The sequence below is a fragment of the Petaurus breviceps genome, unplaced genomic scaffold (assembly GCF_028583685.1).
Source record: "Petaurus breviceps papuanus isolate PSGF00001 unplaced genomic scaffold, PetGlider_PUasm1.0 126, whole genome shotgun sequence".
Taxonomy (NCBI): domain Eukaryota; kingdom Metazoa; phylum Chordata; class Mammalia; order Diprotodontia; family Petauridae; genus Petaurus; species Petaurus breviceps.
The window spans coordinates 80,285,678-80,310,079 of record NW_027185655.1 but is presented as its reverse complement, the minus strand read 5'-3'; the positions used below and the strand labels follow the sequence as shown (position 1 = coordinate 80,310,079).

At 34.4% G+C, this 24,402-nt stretch overlaps 1 pseudogene; it reads right to left on the bottom strand.

Moving 5' to 3' along the window:
- Positions 1 to 24,176, bottom strand: LOC138171177 (glycylpeptide N-tetradecanoyltransferase 1 pseudogene; annotated as a pseudogene).
- Between the last annotated feature and the right edge of the window lie 226 nt (positions 24,177 to 24,402).

Genomic DNA, 24,402 nt, shown 5'->3' with positions numbered 1-24,402 from the left:
TCAGACCAACAGCTTTGGGTTCCATGTCCTCTTCAGAATTCTCAGTTGCTTTGTCCAATTTTCATTGGCAGCTGATCGTTGCAACACCCATTGAAACTTCTCTGTTCCCAGGTTGGGGCACTTCCAATTGTAGAGATAATATTTCAGGTTGCCATAGCGAATGCCAAATTTCTGCTTCTCCAAAAATATTTTATTTTCCAAGATATTCAGTGAATTGAATATGATCCTACTGACTTGGTGAGGAACAGAGCATCACTCATTAGGTCTAGAAGAGGGGTCTTGGTGTGAACATTGTAAAAGGAATAAACACCTTTTAGGCTCTCATCAGTTGGGTGGTTCATAATGGTGGAGAGCAGAGTTTAGAAATGCAGGAAATCTATCTCTTCACCATTTACATTTTCCACCATACAAGTATCAATGAAAATCTCCTGAGGGAACAAGAGCCCCATGTCTTCCTAGCTCATGGACGGGATTAGATGGAACTGATATAAGTACTTGTGCAGGAGTTGGGAATCTGTGATAGTCGATATAATTTCATGGTGAGCTGCATGGCCATGTTCCTACTCAAGTGTGAGAATTTCTCTTCAATCAACTTCCATTGGTAAAGGAACAGTGTCAGTACCTGCAAGTGCTGACAGCTTGAGTAGTACTACAACAGTAGGGCAAAAAGCTTGGAAGATGTCCTCCACGTGGACTCTACAGATTATCTCTCTCTTCAGCCCTGGTGCCACCTGCTAGGGGCACAATTTCTTGTGGATACACAAGTTGATCTCTACCATCTTCTTCTCTGTGTAATAGATATTGATACAGGACTGGCATTGATGAAGTCCACCTAGATTCTTTCTTGAAATTACTCAGACTCCACGGTACCACTGAGGAACCCAACCTGTGGCGCGCGGGGTGGCGGAGGGGGGGGGGCAAAAAGCAAAAAAATGGGGAGAAAAAATTGTAACTCAAAATCTTGTGGAAATGAAATTTGAAAACTTAAAATAAAATAATAAGTTTATAAAATATAAATTTAAACATAGAAATAAAAAAATACTTTCTTTATCAGAGACACAGACTGTAAAAATTGCTTCCCACCTTTCTGTTTCCCTTCTTATATTGGTTTCATTGTCTTATTTTATTTTAATGTAAGCAAAATTATACATATCACATTTCATAATGTTCTCTATCTCCCCTTTTGTGATAAATTCCTCCCTTATGCATAGATCTGAGAGAGAAACTAATGTTTGCTCTCTAATCTGCTTATCGTATCAGCATTTATGCCAAACTCAGGTATCCATTTTGATCTTATCTTGCCTCTTCTGTTAATCTGGACAATTTAAAGTTTTGTAAATACTCATCCATTTAACTTAGATTGTACAACTTATTGACATCTAACTGGGTAAAATGCTCCTTTTCTAAATTTCTTCTTCATTGTTGGTGAATTCACCCTTTTCATTTTTTATTTTAGTAATTTAGTTTTCTTCTTTTCCCTTTTTTATCAAATTAATCAAAAGTTTATATAATTCATTTTTTCATAAAACCAGATCTTAGTTTCATTTATTAGTTCAATAGTTTCCTTAATTTAAATTATATTAACCTCTCTTTTTATTTTCAGCATTTCTAATTGGTATCTAATTGCAAACTTCTAATTTAATTGTAAACTTCTTTGTTCTTTTCTCTAATTTTTATTTTGTTTAGATTTATGCCCAATTCAAACTCCTCTTTCTCTATTTTATTCATTTAGCATTTAGAGATATGAAAATTACGCTAAAAACTATGTTGGCAGCATCCCATTACTTTTGACCTGCTGTCTCATTATTGACTTTCTGTTGGATAAAATTATTCATTGTTTCAATGAATTTTTTGTTTGACCAATTCAGTATTTAATATCAGATTACTTTGTTTCCAATCACTTTTAGGCTATCTTCCCATGGCCCTTTATTACATGTTATTTTTATTGTATCATGATTTGAAAAGGATGGATTTAATATTTCTGCTTTTTGGCAATGGATTATGAGTTTTTATGTGCTAGTATAGGATCAGTTTTGGTATAGGTGCCATGTACTCCTGAGGAAGAGCTATATTCCTTTCCATCTTTAGTCAGTTTTCTCCAGATTTGTACTCTAACTTTTCCAAAATTCTATTCACCTCTTTAACTTTTAAAAAAATTTGTTTTGTGCTTAGATTTATCTAGTTCTGAGAGAGGGATCTTGAGGTGCCCTACTAGTATAGTTTTGCTGTCTCTTTCTTCCTATAACTCCCTTAGCTTCTCCTCCAAGAATTTGTATGCTATACCACTTAGTACATATATGTTTAGTAATCCTGTTACTTCATTGTCTTTTGGTATTTTGGGGGAATATATAGTTTCCTTCCTTATATCTTTTAATAAGATCTATTTTTGTTTTTGCTTTAATTGAAATCAGGATCTCTACCTCCACTTTTTTCTTCTTTTCTTTTCTTTTTTGGTTTTACTAAGTTGAAGCAAAATATATTTTGTTCCAGCCTTTTACTTTCCTCTGTGTGTATCTCTGTGGTGGAAATGTGTTTCTTGTAAACAACATATTGTAGGATTATGGTTTTAAATAGAATAGATTTTCTGATTGAATTTTATGGGAGAGTGCATCCCATTCATAGTCATAGTTATTGTTACTTACTATGTCTTTCTCTCCATCCTATTTTCTACCCATTTATTTGTTTTCTCTCTTTTCACCCTTTCCCTTCTCAGCAGTGTTTTGTTTCTGAATGCCACCTCCCTTAATCTTCCCTCCTTTCTATCAGTCTCCCTCCATTTTCTTTTTTTTTCCTTTCACCTTTTACTTCTCCCCTCCCAATTCCCTGACTTCTATTCACCCCTCTTTTTATTCATTTTTCTCCTCTTTCTTCCCTATGGAGTAAGATTTTGATAACCAAATGAATCTTTATGTTATTCTTCATTTTAGACAAATTCAGTGGGAGTAAGGTTCAAACAATACTTAACCACCTTCGTTCTTTCCCTCTACATTAATTGGTCTTTGAAACTCTTCATGCGATATAATTTACCCTATTTCTACCTCCCCCTTTTCTATTTTCCCAGTACAATCCTTTTTTACCTCATTTATTTTTATCATCACATCAAATTCAAGTTATGATCATACCCCTTCTCTATATACTAAATTCTTTAATACACATATCATTCTCAAGAGTTATAAGTATCATTTCCCCAAGCAGGAATATTAACAGTTTAAATTTATGGAATAACATTTTTTTCCTTCTCCTCTTTTATTCTTTTCTTAAATCTTGTTATTTGAAGATATTTTTTTAGTTCAGCTCTTTTTTTTTTATCAAAGTAGACTTAAAGTCCCCTATTTAATGTAACGTTCATTTTTTCCCTAAAGATTATACTTAATTTTGCCAGATAGTCAATTCTTGATTGTAATCCAGGCTCCTTTACCTTCTGGAATATTATATACCATGTCCTCTTCTCATTTAATGTAAAAACTGCTATGTCCTGTGTAATCCTGACTTTGGTTCCACAATATTTAAATTGTTTAGTTCTGACTGCTTGCAGTATTTCCTCCTCTACCTGATAATTCTGGAAAGTACTTATAATATCCATTGGAGTTTTCATTCAGAGAACTCTCTCCAGAGGCATTCAGTAGATTCTTTCAGTGACTATTTTTGCCTCTAGGTCTAGGATATCAGTATAGTTTTCTTTGATAATTCTTGAAAAATGCTGTCCAGGCTTGGTTATTTTTGTTTCTTTGTTTTGTTTTTGTTGTTGTGTTAATTACATTCAGTAATTCATAAATTATCGCTCTTGTATACATTTTCCGGTTATTGTTATTGTTGTTGTTTTCTCCAATGAGGTATTTTACATTTTCTTATATATTTTTTTCATTCTTTTGATTTTGTTTGGCTGATTCTTAAAGAATTATTAGCTTCCACTTGCTCAATTCAATTTTTAAGAAATCATTTTCTTCAGCTAACATTCTTGCCTCTTTTTCCATTTGGATAATTCTACTTTTTAAGCAGTTGTTTCTTTAGTCATGTTTTCCTCCCTTTTCCATGCTATTGACCTATCTTGAATACATCTCATTTCTTTTTTATAATTTTTCTTCTACCTCTCTTATTTTACTTTTGCAATCCTTCTTGAGTTCTTCCAAGAAAGATTTTTCAATTTGAGACCATTTCATCTTCTTTTTGGGGGACTTCAGGTGTAGGTATATTGACAAAATTGTCCTGAGTTTGCATTTTGATCTTCCCTGTAACAATAAAAAAAACTGTCTGTGGTCAAGGTTCCTGTTTGCTTTTTGGTGATTTTGGTTGCCTATTTCCAGACTTTTAAAGTCAAGCTTTCCTCTTGTAGTACAGGGGCACTGTGTCAGTCTTCTTGTGCTGGGGGCAAATGCCTCATCAATAACTTTGTTCCCTGGTGCTTTTGCCCCTGGCCAGGTGAGATTTTTCTGTATTTCCCCAAGGCTACACAGAAGCACACAAAGTTTTGAGCACTAAAGGATGCATATGTGCCCTGGACGGTTCTGAAGCAATTGAAGATATGTCTTCTGGAGTACATCTTCATCCATGGGGATGTGCTGAAGCATGGGAAGCTTCAGCTACTGCTGCCTTCCCAGGACTGTAGCAGTGCATGTGGTGGTTCTCTGAGCTGGAATCTGCCAGTTCTCCTGTCTGTGATTAGGCACTTTGGGGGTCTTGGTGGTCATATTTGCTGTACCAAATTGGGCCTCAGGATCTCTCACTTGTTTGCTGAAAGGGACACTGCCACCAGTTGGTGGGGATGCTTCCCATCCTGGAATGTGCTCCTCTTTTTCCTAAATGATATGGATGCATTCTGCTCTCCAATTCTAGTTTATGGGTGAGTTTGTCCCTTTCACAATTATAGTTGTGATAACCTTATATTTTGCTCCATGCTGTCTTCCATTCCTCCTCAAAAGTCTTACGTGAGGTGCTTCAAATCCTTGTTAGAGAGATAGCTTTTATTCTTTTTACTGATCCACCCCCTCTCATTTCTCCATATTCCCACGTAAAAAATGAACTCACCTTCCTCTAATTTGCCACAACATTCTTTAGACATCTCATTTTAATTCATAATTTAGACAAAACCTTTGTGTCAGAATTGGCAGCTAAGTGATATAGGGAATAGGCCTGGAGTCAGGAGGACCTGATTTCAAATTCAGTCTCAAACATTTACTTACTATGTGTTTCTGGGCAAGTCACTTAAATCTGTTTGGTTCAGTTTCCTCATCTGTATAATGAGTTAGGAAATGAAAAGATAAACTATCACAGTATTTTGGTTAAGAAAACCCAAAGTTGGGTCACTAAAAGTCAGATTTAAATGAGTGAACACTTTGTAATATCCATTTGTGATACTCTTTTCCTTGAAGACTATAACCATTTAAAGGACAATAGCAATGCCATGTGTTGTTCTACATTCACACACATACATATATGCATACACACAGATGTGTATAAACACTTGCATACATGTATGTGTATAAACACATATGTGTGTCATATAAATGTATATGCATATGCACATTTCCCTAGCACCTAATACAGTCTTTTGAAATTTGTATTAAGCACCTACTATGTGACAATGTGATAGGCACTGTGCTAAATACTGGTGATATAACAAAAGGCAAAAAGTAGTACCTAATTTCAAGGAGCTCACAGTTTTTCTATTTCTGGAGGAAAAGTACAAACTATGTAAAAATGAGATGTTATCCAAATACACACATATGTATATATGTAGATGAATAGATGAGAGGTAGATAAATGGATAGATAGATAATCTCAAAGCAAAATTATTAATATTTTTGTTTGATTTCAATTAAGCAGTATTTTATTTCTCCCCACAATTACACTAGTATTCATTTAAAAATAATATATCTTTAGTTTTCAACATTCACTTATGTAAAGATTTCATGTTCCAAATTTTCCCTTCTGCTTCTCTTCCCCCTCCCTAAGACAGCACCCAATCTGATATAGGCTATGCATGTATAATAACATTAAACATATTTACCCAATAGTTTTGTTGGGAAAAAAAATAGAATCAGTGCAAAAGGGAAAAAAAAACAGGAGAAAAAGAAAATAAACCAAAAAGATATAAAATAATATTCTTTGATCTGCATAAGACTCCAAAGTTATTCCTCTGGATGTGGACAGCATTTTCCATCATGAATTAGCATTCATTTTTACAAGATTTTTGAGTTCCAATTTTTTTTTCCCTCTTACCCTACCCTCCCCTATTCCGAAAGTGGTAGGCAATTTGATATACTTTATACACATGCTATCATATAAAATATACTTCCATATTCATCAAAGTCATGGAGGAAAAAAGAGATGAGAAAATGACATGAAAAATAATAATATCATTTAACAAAATACCCTTCAATCTGCATTTAGAGTCCATTCATTCTTTGTCTTGATATAGATAAAATTTTTCTTCAAGAGACATCTGTCCTTGTCTTGGATCATTGTCTTGCTGAGAAAAGCTGAGATATTCATAGTTGGTCATCACACCATGTTGCTGATATTGTGTATAATGTTTTTCTTGCTCTGCTTATTTCATTTTGCATTAGTTAGTACAAGTCTTTTTGGGGGACTTTTCCCCTGAAATCTGCCTGTTCATCCTTTCTTACTTCACAATAGTATTCCATTACATTAATATACCACTGCTTGTTCACCCATTCCCCAATGGATAGGGATTCCCTCACTTTCAATGTTTTGTCACCATACATCGAGGCTGCAATAAATATTTTTGCTCAGGAATTTTTCCCCCTTTTTGAGATCTCTTTTGGATTCAGACGTACTAGTGGTATTGATAGATTAAAGAGTATTTGAAGTTGTACGGACCTTTGGACATAGTTACAAATTGCTCTCCAGAATGGTTGGATCAGTTCTCAACTCTACCAATACTGCATTAGGGTCTCAATTTTACCACACCCTTTCCAATATTTATCACTTTCCTTTTTTTTTTCAATTGAGCATGGTATTATTATCCCATCAACACATCACCCTTCTTCTCTTTACAGCATTATTTCTTGTTCCCACAAGCCTGTCTATGGATTAGAAATCATTTTTTTTTACCCTTAACTCTCTAACCTTCTTGCTGATCTTTCAGTAGATTCAAATGAAGCCCATACCCCTTGATCACACCATCTCATCACAAAACTTTATTAAATGGAGTAGCCTATTATGTGCCAATTATTATTCTAAGTCCTTATTCTGATGATCACTAGTGGCTCCTTTTGGTGTCCTGAATCCAAGTCAAATGTCAACTTTTTTCTTAAATGAAGGCTCACCCTGAAGCAATGTGTTTCATATAAACATATAATATTTTAAAACCAATTTGAATGAATTTAGAAGATCATATTATTTTATAATATTCAAAAGAAATGTTTTATAAACTTCTGATGTGGAAAAACAAGTAGATTAGTCAATCAATAAACATTTATTAATGATCTACATTATGCCAGGAACTATATTAAGAGTTAACTGGGATATAAATGCAAAGGATAAATATAATCCTGATTGCAAGGAGTTTAAAAATTAATGAGGGAAGACAACACAAAGGGAAGGAGAGGGGGACAGCAGCACGGGAAGGCATAGGGTGGGAACTTGATTGAAAAATCAAAGAATTCCAACTCTAGTTCAGTCAAGTAGGAAATGAAGAGATGACTTCTGAGTTGCTTGCTAAAACAGAGATTTGAAAGTAATGGTTCTAAGCACCAATCAGATGGGCAAGAGGATATTGGAGAGTTGAGTAACAAGTTTCATTCCACCTTGTAAGATTGTGAGGTTTTCCTCGGGGCAGAGCCAAGATGGCAGAGTAGAAGCACCAGCTCCAAGCTGCTCTGGCTTCCATCTTCCCCAATCCATGTAAAAAAGGGGACTCTAAACAAACTTTGGAGCTGCAGAACCCACAAAATGACAAAGAGAAGCCAACCTCCCACTGAGGACAGCCTGGCAGGCCAGCAGGAATCCAGCCCTGCGCTCTGGGAGCCGAGACCAGCCCCACACAAAGGCTTTAGCCCCAGGGTGGGCCTGACCAGATGCCAGCCAGAGGGACTACAGATCAGCTGCAGCTGTGGCCATTTCCAGATTTATCAACACATAGATTCAAAGGACAAAGTGAGAGGTCAGTTCAGTCTGGACTTTGGGAACCAGTAAGTGGGAGTGGGAGGCTTTTGCTCCCTGGGGTTAGAAGCTGCTGAGAGGCCCAGCAAAGCCAGCCAGCCACACATGGCAGTTTTAGCTCCTGGACTGCAGAGTATAGGGGGACCAATCACCAGTCTGAGAGGTAATTTCTCTTGCTTTAACCTTCTTGGATCTGGATTGCAGTCTGGGATGGAGGTCCTGGGGCATGTATCCAGCTTGCCATAACATGTGGAGACCTCAGAGAGGGCACCCATCTAATACCTCCAGAAGCTGAGAAAACCACAGTGTTTGGGATGAAAGCTCCCCTGTCTGGTGGCAGAGTCTTACTGTGGCAAAAAGCCCAGGGGTCAAGTGACTGAGAGGTGACATGACCAGGAAAAGGAATCAAAGCAGACCAAAGATTCACACATTAGACACCTATTTGGGGGACAAAAATGAGCAAAACATGGAACAGGAGGAAAACAATGAGGTCAGAAATCCTGCACCAAAAGCTTCAAAGAAAATACAAGCTGGTTACAGGCGACCGAGGACCTGAAGAAGCAGATAAGAAAAGTGGAGGAAAAATTGAGAAGAGAAATGAGAATGATGCAAGAAATTATGAAATGAGAGTCAACAGCCTGACTGAGGAAAATAATACCTTAAAAAACAGACTGACATAAATGGCAAAAGAGGATCAAAAAGGCAATGAGGAGAAGAATGCCTTAAAAAGCCAAATTTGCCAGGTGGAAAAAGAATCTCAAAAGCTCAATGAGGAGAACCATTACTTCAGAATTAGAGTGGAGCAAATGGAAGCTAATGACTTTATAAGAAATCAAGATGCTGTTAAACAGATCCAAACAAATGAAAGAATAGAAGGCAATTTGAAATATCTCATGGAAAAAACCACTGACCTGGAAAAGAGATCCAGGAGAGATAATTTAAAAATTAGTGGACTACCTAAAAGCCATGATCAAAGTAAGAATCTAGAAATCACTCTCCAGGAAGTTCTCAAAGAAAACTGCCCTGATGTTTTCGTAGCAGGGAGCAAAATAGAGGTTGAAAGAATCCACTGATCACCTCCTAAAAAAGATCCCAAAAAGAAAACTCCTAGGAATATTGTAGCCAGGTTCCAGAATTCCCAGATTAAGGAGAAAATATTACAAGCATCCAGAAAGAAACAATTTGAATATTGTGGAAACACAATCAGGATAACCCAGGATCTAGCAGCTTCTACACTGAGGGATCAAAGGGCTTGGATTATGATATTTCAGATGTCAAAGTAGCTGGGATTAAAACCAAGAGTCACCTACCCAGCAAAACTGAGTATCATGTTTCAGGGGAAAATATGGTCATTCAGTGGAATAGAGGACTTTCAAGCATTCTTGCTGAAAAAACCAGAGCTGAGTAGAAAATTTGAGATTCAGATACAAAAAGCAAGAGAAGCATGAGAAGGTAAATAGGGAAAAGAAATCATAAGGAACTTACCAAAGTTGAACTATTAACATTCCTACATGGAAAAACAATAATTGTAACTTATGAAACTTTTCTCAGGAGTTCAAGGGAATTGAAATATATATATATATGAGGGTATATGGGCATATGAATATAGATGTGAATGTATATATATATATATGTTTGCAGGTATACATAGATAGAGGGCACAGGACCAATTTAACAGGAAGGGATGATACTTAAGAGGTGAAATTAAGAGGTGAGAGAGGAATGTAATGAGAGGAGATGGGGAGAGACACAGTGGGGTGGACTATCTCATATAGAAGAGGAAAGGGAAAGTGGTTGCAATTGAGGGGAAGAATAGGAATGCAAAAGGGAATGGGTCAACCTTATTCCTATTGAATTTGGCTTGAGGAGGGAATGAAATACACACTAAATAGGGTATCTTACCCTCCAGGAGAATGAGGGGGGGGAAGGGGATGAGAGGGGGTGATGATGGAAGGGAGGGCAGGCTGGGATGGGGGAGTGAAGTTGGAAGTACCCACTTTTGAAAAGGGATGGGATCAACATAGAGAATTGAACAAGTGGGAGGTGGGATAGGAGGGAGGGAAATATTGTCAGTCTTTTACAATATATCTATTATGTTATTGTTTGCATTAACCACACATGTACAACCTATACTGAACTGCTTATCTTCCCAGTAAGTGTGGGTTACAAGGAAGGAAGGGAATGAATTGGAATTCAAAGTTTTAAAATGAAATATTCAAATACAAGTGTATATATATATATACATACATATATATATATATATATATATACTATTATTAATACTATTTTACATTTAATTTGGAAATAACATATACAGGCATTGGGGCATAGAGATCCACTGAAAAAGTCTAAAGGGGTATGGGAGAAAACATGGGAGAGAGAAGATTGGAAGAGGAGATATCCTGTGGGACTGCTATTTTGAGGTAGGGAGTAGGGGAAAAACGGTGAAAAAATTTTCAACTCAAAATCTGGTGGAAACAAATAATGTAAATCAGAAGTTAATAAATCATTTGAAAGAGAAACATAAAAACAAGTTTGTGAGGTTTTAAAATGATGAGATTCATGGGAAATAGTGGAGAATTAAGAGAATCTAAAACTAGTACAGCCAAGCAGAAAATGAGTTTAGAGGAAAGAGCAGCAGATGAGGAATCAAGAAGTCTGGCTTTAATTAAGGCATCTGCTCTTTGTTCAACTTCAAACAGATCTGTTGAGTTTTCCTGGTTTCAATCTTCATATATTTAAAATCAAGCAGGTAGATGGGTAAATGCCTATGATCTCTTCCAGGCCTAACATTCTGGACTTCTAAATCTTGCCTAGAAAATTATATGATTATGAGAAGATAAGGAAAACTTGATAATTTTTAATGTGTAGCAATTCTTTACTCTACTCTGATGATCTTGCAACCAGCTCTGATCTAAATAATCACAAATTCTGAATTATTATAGAAAGAAATTCTGACTCATGCCATAAACTCTTTTCTTTTTTTTGATAACCATGGAGTTATTTAAAGGATAATTTGAGGTCCATCTTTGGGAGAGTTTTGTGATTTGGCCAGATGAAACTTTGGGCAGCTGTTGAACCCCCTGACTTTGGAAATGTAAATGTGCATGCTTCTCTCTCTGCTGACTAACCAGTTATAGATGTAATGGTCAGACAGCTAAAAGCCCTTTCTGTTGGTCTGCTGAATTATTTTATTTTCTCTGTTTTATTGTTTGCTTGTAACATCTGCTTATATTTTCTCTGAAGTTCGGGGTACTTACTTTTTCCCCCTGAACTAGGTAAATGATATATGTTTGATTAAAGTAAGATTGTCAACCCTTTTGAGTTGCTTTCCTTTACACAAGCAGATCAAAGAACCTGCGCTAGCAGCCATCCTTGGCATGCTAGGTTGCTTGCTGCTACAACTACCCCACCATCTTCCCAGAATCCTCTACTGTAATACCTTTATATCCTTGGACATGCTGAAGTGAAGCTGCAATTATTGCTCCTTTGTTTGTTTTCTCTATTACATGGAATTAATGAGATTGGTTTATCATGAAGCCTTCTTAGAATAATATCATAACAGAATATGTACAAACGCTTTAATGGTATCAATTTCAGAAAATCATTGGAAGTGCTGAAGTTTGTGTATAAGTTCAAAATTGTGAAAAAAAAACATAAACATAAAAATTTCAGTAGTATGTAAAGTTTCAATTCAAGAGGTATAATATTTCTATTTTTCAATAGTAGTGATCATGAGGTGTCAATGGCAGACCACAAAAAGGAAATAATTAAACACTGGAAGACATTTCTAATTTGAAATAAAACTACAAAAAGGAAAAAGAAGGATTTAAGGTATTAGATAAATCAAAAAAATCTTAGCCTCTGAATTCTGGATTTCAATATATCCCAAATTTTTGCAGAATATAACTATTTGCCTTCTATAATTTGAAGAATAACTAACAAACTACCATATTTAAAGTATATCTATAATATTTTGAATGAAGCTGTCAAAGTCTTTCTAAATCACATAAAAAAAGAATTTCAAAATATTTTACAAAATTGAAAATATAGTAGAATAGATAATGTTAGCTTGTGTTTTTCTAACACTGTCCAGAGGGATATTTGTGATATTTTATGGCATATTTTTATCTTGATACCACTTCCTCAGAAAATGTTTTAGGCACAGATGCCAAGTAATCCACATGTGAAGAAAAACAAAGTCAACTAGAACGTATCCTAATGATAATCCAAATGTTTTGAATTCATCTTGAGCTCTGAATTGCTATTAATTTTTCCATAGATGGCTCTATCATAATACAGACACAAACTTAAATGAAACTAAAATGAAGGTAGAAAAAAGTTCTAAAAGTGGACAAAATCAAAATGATAGGTCAAACACTCAATGATGACAAAATTTAAGACCAAAAAAATTTCTTTAAGTGTTCAAAATAGATTTTTGATAACTCTTTCCACTTATTGCTATTAATGTTACCTATAAGTATCCTGATAGACTATTTGTAAACTTTTTGAAAACAAAATAAAACAGATTATATTATCTGATGACTAAAAAAATTTACACAATTATTTCTAACAAACATGAAATGTATATCCATTCTGTTACTAACAGTTATAAAATCACATCTCTTCAATTTAATTATCCTCTGCATGGAGAAAAATGTCTGTACTTATTGTTCCAGAAACCCTCTTCTATCATGCTGAAATTGTTTTAAGAATATGTTGACAAAGTATATGGCTATGCATAATATAACACATAATCTATATAGGATATATATGTACATATATATATATACATACACACATATATATACACATGTAAGCTCCTTGAGGGCAGCAATATTATCTTTTTGCATTTGTGTCTCACAGTCTAGCAAAATGCCTAGCAAAAAGGCATGAAATGGATCTGGACCTTGAAATTAATTTGACTCTCAATTTAAAAAAAAATCAATCAATGTGGATTGCTACCTTATGGACTTAAAAATTCCATGAAGCCCTAAGAATATAAGTGTCTTACAACTATTATTGATGAAAAAAAGAATACTTGAAATTGGAACTTCCTGACTCCTAACAATCTCTGTTTTTCTGTCTCTGTCTCTTTCTGTCTCTCTGTCTCTGTAATTCTCTGTCTCTTTCTATGTCTGTCTGTTCCTCCGCCCCCTCTCATTTATTCAGTTTGGGTACTAACTCCCTGAGTATGCATGGAAATCTTTTTTTTTTATTAATCTTTGTCTTCATAAATTTCTGGCTTTGAAAAAAATCATCTGGTAGGCAGTCTTATTGTGACAAATATCTCATATTTTTCTGAACAGATTATAAAAATTAAATGTATGCTTATTGTGAGGTCCATAATTGAAGACATTTTAGTTTGACCCTCACAGAGTTTTGTCTTAGCCAGTATCTTGTATCATGAACACATGAATTATGTAAAGTCCATGTGTGTTTATAAATACAGAGATGATGAATCGTGTAATTTGTAAATAAACATCTAAAAGCTTTCTGCTTGCAGGGCTAGGTGGTGCAGTGAATAGATCACCAGCCCTGGAGTCAGGAAGATATGAGTTCAAATTTGGCCTCAGACACTTAACACAAAAACTAGCCATGTGATCTCAGGCAAGTCACTTAACTCCAATTGCCCTGCAAAAAAAAAAATAAGCTTCTGTCTGGGGCAGCCATGTGGCGCAGTAAGAGTGCCAGCCCCAGAGTTGGGAGACCTGGGATCGGTTCTGGCCTCAGATACTTGGCACCCACACAAAATAACTGGCTGTGTAATCTTGAGGAAGTTACTTAACCCCAATTGCTTAAAAAAATGTCTACTTCCTAATCACCACATGACTTAAATCATCCAAAATATAAAGTCCTTTTGGGACTTCCAGTTCTTGGTTAAAACAACAATAAATTGTTAGAATTTTACCTTTTTTATCTTTTGTAATTCCCTCCATTAAAAATCCAAACTTCCTACATAGAGTGTATTTGTTTAAGAATAGGGTACAACTTTGTCATCCTTAATCCCTACATAAAATTTTTCTGAGTGCTTAAGGTATTCCAGTGTTTAGCTCTCACTGCTCTATGTTATCCTGTCTTCATTTTAATAGGTGGAAAAATACCTATTCCATTTAGATTTCAACTAGATACAGTACTGACAAAACAATATGCAAAACAATGTGTCTGCTTAGGTTTTATCATATAGATAAAGGACTCTTCCATGAAAATTTTTGTATGTGTTCAATTGTCTTCTTTCCTCATAGGCTCCCACACCTTTTTAGTACGATCACATACTCAATCACAAAGATCTCTCCTTCAAAGATTATGGTAACCTTCTTTCAAATCTCTCTCCTGTGCACACACATCACTCTCCAAGGAATAAATACAATGGTTAATTCTCAGAGGCAAAATCTCAATAAACTAGCAAAACTTTAAAAGGTTAAAAACTGGCTTTTATTAGAGTGGAAAAAAGGAAGAAGGGCGAAAAAGGAAAAGATGAATAGGGATCATAAATAGACTAATGAATAAAGTGATAGTCTGTTTAATGCTATCAGTTTTCTCTTGTAATGAAGTAGAATTTGTTAAATTTTTATTAATAGAGAGAAGTTGAGGGGAATGCTACAGGTTTGAAATATTGCAGGTACATTTAGATGACTGTTTTACTTTGTTATATAGGGTCTTTCATGAAGTTGGGATAATCTATTAATGTTTGTAATATTTACACAAAAACACATCAATAAAAGAAGCTAAATCCTTCAAGTCAAACCATTTTATCTATTTTTCTCTTCCAGGAGAATAGAAGCTAATGATGCCATTTGAAGTGACTATGAAGAAAGGATAGTAAGTCCATAGTCCACAATCATTGTTTACTTTCCAGATGTCATGACTTTTTTCCTAATTCTCCCCCTTCCACCCAAACTATATTAGGATAATAAATAATATAGGATATTCATAAGAAAATCACTAGAATACTCCTTCAATATTCAGTAAATGTTGTGAACTATAAGATATCAGTTAGAGGGTAATAGATTCAAACATATTATGACTGGTTGAAAGCCTTGACCCAAAAAGTAATTATTAATGATTTCATGTTAATGTTGAACAAGGTCTATAGTGGAACTGCATTTGGCAGTATGCATTTTTATTTTTTTCTATCAATGACATGGATAAAGACATACATGATATGCTCATCAATATATGAAAGTACAAAAACGTAAATGAGAATAATGAAATTTAGGGTAACAGACAAGAGATGTTCAATGATTATGATGATACCCATAGAGTTTTCAATGGAATAAGACTTTATGATAGAACAGATAAAATAAATAAGTAAATAAAATTAATTTTATTGTCAAAAATGAAGATAATGAACACAAGGAACTTGGAAAAAGTTGTTTTTTTTTCCCTTCTGGAAAATGTGTTTTGTTTTGCTTTACCAAACATTACATCTGATAAGGTAAAGGATATCATAAACAAAAATGCTGATTTTGTATTTACAGTATCACAGAAAATAGAATAAGGGGAGAGATAATCATACTCTAATATGATCTGGTCACACCACATATGGCATATTGTATTCAGAAGAGGGAATAACATTTCAAGAAAGACATGGAAAAAACTGAAGTGATATTTCTGTGTGTCTAATTTCTTCAGAGTTGAGTTTCTGTGACTCTGGCCTATGCCCTTGTCACTTTATCCTCATTAACAAACTAATTCTTGTCTTTCCATCAATTGCCACATTTAGCTTCTTTTCTTCTAAGAGAGTAAATGATATTGATTTTTTGAATCATCATTTCTCATTGAAATTCTTGGAAAATAAAAATTATTATCCCAATGTATACCCTATGAGATGGGCATACCTTGTGTACATCTTGGGCAACAGTTAGACAAATTTAGAAGCTTTTTCAGGATGAATATTAAATGAGTTTCTAATGCAATTCAAATAAAAATAATTATTATTAATCTTATATCGTATTCCAGGCATAAAAGTCTTTTGACAAAATATAGTACCCATTCCTATTAAAAACACTAAAGAACACAGGAATAAGGAGCATGTTCTTTAAATGATAAGCAGTATCTATCTAAAACCATCAGCAGTCATTATCTGGAATGAGGATAAGATAGACACTTTCCCAATAAGATCAGAGTGGAAGAAAGATGCTCTTATCACCATTATTCTTCAATAAAAGTATAAGAAATGTTACCATAGCAATAAAAAGAGAAAAAGAAATAAAAAGAATAAGAATAGACTAAGAAGGAAAAAACAGTACCACCCTTTTAAGATAAGATAGTATGCTTTCAGAACCTTAAGAATCAACTAAATAAATAAAAAATAAATTTATTGACTATTAGCAACTTTAGCAAAATTGTTGGATAGGATGCAAACCAACATAAATCATCAGCATTTAAATATGTTACCAACAAAACTAAGCATCAAGAGATAGAAAAAAATCCATTTAAAAGTACTGTAAACAATAGAAAATACTTGGGAGTCTACCTGTCAAAACAAACTCAGGAAGTATATGAACACAATAATAAAATATTTTTTCACACAAATAAAGTCAGATCAAAACAACTGAAAAAATATCAATTGCTCAAGGGTAGGCTTTGCTAATAAAATAAAAATGACAATACTGCCTAAAGCAATTTACTTATTCAGTGTCACACCAATAAAATTAACAACAACAAAAAAGAAAGAACTTGAAAAGTATTACAAAATTCAACTGGAAGAACAAAGGGTGAAGAATATCAAGGGAATAAATGGAAAAAAAATGCAAAGCTAGGTGGCCTAGAAATACCAGATCTCAAACTAGATTATAAAGCAATAATTTTAAAAACTCTATAGTACTAGCTAAGAAATAAAATAGTGGATCAATGGAATGCATTAGGTATACAAGACACAATAGTTAATGAACATAGTAACCTATTTCTTGAAAAGCCCAAAGACTCCAATCCTTGTGACAACAAATCATTTTCACAAAAAACTTCTGGGAACACTGGAAAACAATATGGCAAAAACTAAGCATGGACTAACATCTCACATTCTATACTAAAATGGGATCAAAATGGGTCCATGATTTAGATATGAAGGCGACCCCATAAACCAATTAGAAAAAAAGATAGAAAAGTCTACTGTCAAACATATGGAGAGGAGATGAATTCATAACCAAACAAGAGATAGCAAAATAAAAAAAAAAATTTGTAGAAACAAAACCAATACAATCAAATTTAGAAGAAAAGCAGAAAGCCTGGAAGCAATCTTTATACCAAGTGTATATGATAAACCCTTCATTTCTAAAATTATATATAGAGAACAGAGTCAAACTTATAAGCATACAAATTATTCCACAACTGATAAATTTCTGAAGCATATGAAGAAGTGGTTTTCAGATGAATAAATTAAAGGTATCTATAGTCATATAAAGAAGTGCTGTAAATCACTTTTGTTCAGAGAAATGCAAATTAAAATAATTCTGATGTACCAGTTCATACATATCAGATTAACTAATATGACAAAATAAAGAAAGAAAACAATAAATGTTAGAGAGGATGTGGGGAAATTGGGGCAGTAATTTTATTGGATTTGTGAACTGATACAACCATTCTGGAGAATAATTTTAAACTACGCCAAGAGGGCAACTCAACTATGTATAGTCTTTGATCCAACAATACCCCTGCAAGATTTATATTCCAAAGAGATCATAAAAAACTTGTGTGTGTGGGGAAGAACTTTTATGTGCAAAAAACATTTATAGCAGCCTTTTTGTGGTGGTAAACTATTGGAAATTGGGGGGATAACCATCATTTGGTGGAATAAGTGAACAGGCTATGGTATATGAATGTAATGTAATATTCTTATTCAATAAATAATGATGAATGAGCAGATTTTAGAAAAAAAATTGAAAGACATGAACTGATGCTAAATGAAGTGAACAGAGCCAGGATAACATTGTACACAGTAACAGGAACACTGCGCAATGATAAACTATGACAGACTTAGATCTTCTCAGCAATATCATGATCAAAGACAATTCCAAAAGACTCATGATGGAAAATGCTATCTATATTCAGAGAAAATATTGTAAAATCTGAATACAGATTGAAGTGTACTATTTTCACTTTTTAAAATTTTCCCTTTTTGTTCTGATTCTTCTTTCAAAACATGACTAATATATGTTGAAAACTATTTTTACATTCAATTGGCAAAACCAAAATATTACTAATGAGAAAAAATAAACCACAGCATAAGAAACTAAAAAAATTAAAGAAATGTAGTGATTGGTTTTGCTAAAAAACAAAATAAACGCCCCCTAGCCTCTAAAGACCTAGGGTGCTCTGGAGACATGGGTTTTCCTATTCATGTGCCTTACTGTTAATGTATGTCTTTTCTCTCACCTGATAAACACTGTACTTTAGTTGCGGGATGACAGTTTAATGGATAAACATATTTTTATTATTATAGTTTTTGTGTTCTATTGAGTAAATATAAGTATTATTCTTGCTTTCACTATTTCATTTAATAAATATTTCAGGTTGCAGTGAAGTGAACAGAACCAGGAAAACAATTTACACAATACCCGAAATATTTTAAAGACAATCAGCTGTGAAACATAATCACGTGACCCAAAACAATGCCAAAGCTCTTAAAATGAAAAATATTATCTACCTCCAGTAAGAGAACTGATAGAGAATCAACAGAGTCAGAATTCATACAGAAGCATTTTTTTTATCATTTTGTCCCTTTTTTTCTCCAGAACTTGGCTACAGTGTTAGTTTTGCATACCTTCATATTTGTAGTAGAGAACTACAGAGTCTGAAGACTGAAGGAAACTATGTGCTCACTCTCATTTGTGTTTTGTTTTGTTTTGTCCCTTCTTTCTCATTGTTTACCCAATTGATTATAATCCTTCTTTACAACATGACTAATGTTCAAATATGAAGGTATTTGTACAACCTATATTTAATTGCATGCCACTATTGGTGGTGGGGGGGTGTAGGGTGGAGAAATAGATGGGTGGAAATGTTGTAAATTAAAAGTAAATAATTAAATTATCAAAATTGTTCTCAGTGGTATTTTTTTCATTTTGTCATTGTATTTTTTAAAATAATTGGTCAATTTTTCTTTTACCTCTCTAATTTTGTTTTTAAATCATCCTTGAACTCTTCCAATAATGCTTTCTGGGCTTGAAATGAGTTCATTTTCCCTTTTGAGGTTTCAGATGTGGGTATAGTGTCAATCTTATTCTCTTCTGATTTCACATTTTGCTCATTACTATCTCCATAGTAGGATACTGTGGTCTTTATTTTTCTAGTTTGCTTATTCATTATGATTGATATTTTTTCTTACTTTGTAAAGTGTATCTCTGTTTCTGGAGCACAGGAGGCTCTGTCTCAAGTTTCTTGCTGGGACCTAGGGGCCTATTTACTGGCTTTGTTTTCTGTGACCTCTGGTTTCTGCCAGCTAGAAGCTTTATAATGCTGCAGGTCACCTGGTGCTGTGCTGAAGCTGGCTGGTGTGTGACAAGGATCATGCCCAGGTGATATCTTTTTGAGTTTTCCCAGGGTTACACTGAACCTCAAAGCATGAGGTGTGGGGGAGGGGTGCTCTGGCTGCTGGAACTCCTCTTCCCCTAGTGCTTCTCTATAGCACAGATAACCTCAACTCTCATCTATGCAGATGTCTTCCAATTCCCCTGACTTTGTAAAGACTGGGGTTCTGGTGTTGGCGCTTGCCATTTCCACCTCATTGGGGCTCAGGACCCCCTGCTGGTACACTGAGGTGGGGTTTGCTGGTCAGCCTTCCATACTATACTGGTCCCCTTTATTTACAGAGAGAGGGACTCTACCTATCAATGTACCTAGCCTCCCATGGTAAAAGACTGCTCTAGCCCTTCTGCTCCTGATTCTCCTATTCCAGGATTTTATATGCAGGCACATTATGTGTAATGCCAGGGTGGAGAAATAAAAAAAAACCTGAATTGATATTTGTAGTAAAAATATCAGCAACCTCAATTTATAACAACAACAACAACTAAGGTTTAGACAACTGGTCCCATCACTTTCTGGAAAATAGAAAAGAAAGATTTTATGTTCTTGGGCATGAAGTTCAATATAGATGGTAACTTCAGGGATGGAATTTAAAAAAAAGTCAAATAAACAATATTTGCTATGTGGAAGGAAAACTATGGCAAATCTGGACAGCATACTATAAAGCAGAGACATCACCTTACTTACAAAGGCCAGTAACATCAAGATATGTGTTCTTTTACTGTTGTCATTTTTTACAGTAGCAATGTATGACTGTGAGATTTGGAGTATTGCAGAATCAACATTTTTGATTTGTGGTGCTAGAGGAAACTTTTGAGAGTTCCTTGGATAGGAAAGAGATGAAATCAGTCAATAATTAAAATAAATAGCTATGACTAATCACTGGAAGGTCAAGCTGAAGCTTAAATACTTTGGTCAAAAAGTGAGAAGATATAACTCATTGGAAAACAACCTGATATTGGGTGGCAAAAGGAAAAACAGCAGAATATAGATAGTATCATGGAAGCAACAGACATGAATGTGGACAGAATTTGGGTAATAGTGGAGAATTGAAGGGCCCAGCATGCTATGTTCCTTAGTATCATAAAGGTGGACATAACTGAACAACAAGTAAAGAAATGAAAAATAAGATTTAAGCAAAAAAAAAGTTATTGTATTCTTTCTCTATTCCATTCATTGTATGCCATGGTTAAGGTAAAAATTAATTCTTTGATCTTTTGCATGTGTGTTATCTCATTTACTTGCTAAGCAAATTCATTTTAAGTAACTATGGTTCTCACAAAAGGGATCACTTAGCATTATGGAGCTCACTTCAGTTATCACATCATCAGTAAATATGAGTCTTTAGGACTTCAACATTTGTAGGAAAATAATCTTCTATTTTGATTTGAATAATTCCTTTGATTATAGTGACAATTACTTTAGTAAAAAATGAATTTCTCATTCCCTGTTTAATATTCATAATTAGTGCATATGGAAACAAAAGTTTTCCTGTGGTTGCATTTACCAAGGGACATTGTATAATATTGATATGTTACAGGATAAATGCTGCTGGAAGACAGTGTTTAAGGTACTGTTTTTTCCACTATCTTAAAGTGGTTTCTTTGCTTTTTGTGTAAATTTGCAAATAAACAATAAATAAAGTGGATGCCTTATATCGTCTCTGCTTTGTAGTCAATGATTTGAATATTAATATGTGATATGCTATTGGAAATTATCTGTGTCCTTATTTTTTAATTAAAGACTTCTTAATATTGTCATAGGTTACTCCCACAAAGATCATGTAGAGGTGAGAAAGAATATGGATTGTATCTTTTCTGGCCCTATCTTTTGATAATGATAGCATTGATCTCTCATGGTATTGGATCCCAAAGTTGTTTATACTACCTATAAACAGTAATTTAACAATTTGTACTCTAAATTTGAGGTCCTCACCCAATAAACCATGAGCCGATATATTACCAAAGGAACTGGTCCACATCAATATTGACATTCTAACTAAAAATGAAACTAGGAGAAGTAAGAAAGTTACAAATAAACGGAAAAATAGCTCATAAGTTTTGGTGATTGAGGCATAAAAAGATGTCCAAATGAGTTTCCTAGTGCACTAAAAGTCAAGGACATGTGTTATATCTTTCATAGAACAGTGGGTCTTTTTGCTTTGCAGTCCTCATGAAAAAATACCAGTAGAAAGATAAAGATGCAGATAGCTTAAATTTCCGTTTCAGTATTTGTTGAAAAGGATAAAATTGATGAATTCACTGAAGAATTTGGCATGAATCTTTAAACCAAGGCAAATTATACTTTATAATTAACCCCACTGTAAAGATAAACATAAGTGAAAATTGTGTGATTGATATGATTTAAGATTAAGAAATGAAAGAGGTCAATGATTTGCAGATTAGTCATGCCTATGTGTACATATGATATATAAATATTATATATATTATATAGAGACAGACAGATAGAGAGAACAGAGAGTCAGAGACAAAGAAATTTGTTCAAGAAGAAGGCCATAAGCAGAGAATATGGTTAGTACTAATCCTTGCAAAGAGAAAATAGAATTGACTACATATTGACAGACAGGAAATGTCTGATTACTAACATTTACTGAAAGTCATTTACTGAGTTGGTTACTTTAAGTCAATTCGTGATCAACTATTTCTGTAAATTTAATTCATTGATTACTTACAGAAACACTTCTACTATATAAATTTTGTCATAACAAAAAATTGTAAAATATTGTTCAGAGCTGGGAAATGAGAATGATAAAACACTCATCGAGTACTAAGTAGACTCATATGCATCATGAATACCTTCTTTAGAAGGAGAGTCAGAAGTTAAAGCCTTGATTAGTACCAAAAAGATGAAATTCTTTATTTGATAATGAATAGGATTTGATTGATTACTGATGTGGGTTTGGTTTCACAGTAATCTGTCTATATAAAGACAGGATATTGATCACTTTGAGAAAAGATCTATCTAAACACCAAATTAGAAGAAAGAATAAAGTTGAGAAAATATTGCATACAATTAACAATAGCTCCAAAGTGATCTCCTTAAATCAATATTTGATTCTGAAAAATGGGAAAAGGGCAAAAGTAAAAGTGTTGTCTTTGTATTTCACCATTTGTTTAGCAAAAAGGTAGCATAGTTGAGATAGAACAGGCCTCAATGTTAGGGAAAAACATTCCTCTCCAATCTGTACACTTGGCTCTCCCAGTCATTCTTTACCAGACCCCAGAAACCTTTGCAACTTGTAGCTCACTCCAGCCCTGGGTTTCATACTTTGGAAGACCCTTGTGCTGGTGATTTCTCCCTTTGTTTCACTATTTCCTCCCAGAATTGTAATTTTAAGGAGAATGCCCAGGTCATCCAACTCTTTATTGCTCTTCTGGCTGTACTCCTGACTCTCTTGTGCTTTCTCTACCATCCTCCAGAATCAGCTGTTTTTCCTTATTAAAATCTAATCTCTTTGAGGACATTGATTGTTTCTTTCTTTTGTTTTCTTTGCCTTTGCACCACTAAGCACAATATTTGACATATAGTACACATTACTTTTAGATTATTTTAGAAAATGAAAGAAAACAAAGAATTGAAAAATGTAATAGATTTGCTTGCATTTTTATATCAAGCTAGTATCATTACCAGTGATAAAGGTCCATAGAATATCTTTGTCATACACACATGTACACACACACATATATACACACCTACACATATGCATGGGCATATAATACATATGTGTGTGCATACATGTATGTATCGGTGACATATATGTATATATAACACAAATTGTATTATATATTGATAGCTTAAACTTCTGCTCTCATCCAAGCTTCCCAGTTTATAAGTGGTTCTTGCTAGTGAAAATACACTTGTCTCAACATTTCCATGATGAATAATTTTCCAAGAATTAGTAATAATAACAAAAAACTCTTAGAGGTGAAACTTGACTTCAGCACTCTTCCCCAAATCAGTTCATTGCTTCTATCACTGTATCAGCAATGCCATATTCACAATGCCTATGGAGATTACAGATATGCTGATATAATTATCCATCACAAAATACATCATGCTTGCCATATGGGGGAATAAACTAGAAAATTTATTAAGATACCAAAAGACTGAGTCCCAAAACCAGAAAGTGAAAGCCATCAGAGTAGTTATGACATTGGCACAGGTAGATAAAGTAGAAAGCACCCACATTTTCAAGCCTTTAAAACAGAACAGGCTACCTAAGGCAAAGGTCCTCCTCTCCCCACTCACAGCAACCACCCAGCGTCCGGGAAGCGCGCTCCCAGCAGCTCCGGCCCTTGGCAGTCCTCAGCAGGAGTCCTTAGCAGAAATTCTGGCTGACTCAAAAAGGGCTTCGCGCTGCCGCTGCCTCTGCTGCTGCTGCCACTGTCACCGCCACCACTAGCCACTGCAGGAACTCTAGTTTGGCTTCCACTTCCTCTTGCTCTGCCCCTTCCTGCTACGTCAGCAAGTCCAATGGGGCATGGAAGATCTTTAAATCCCATAACCCTTACAATCACTTCCAGAAATTATGAAGAACTAGATTTATTTTAGAACTCTTTTAATTTGGTTATGTGCTTTCAACTGCATGCATTTAACTTGGAAATCTAAATTAAAATAAAGAGCAGTGAATTAGTTTAAAAAAAAGAATATTTTTGACATCCAGAAAAGAAGATAGTATTCCCAAAGAGTACATAAGAATATAAAAATGGGCATATAAACCGGGTTTTA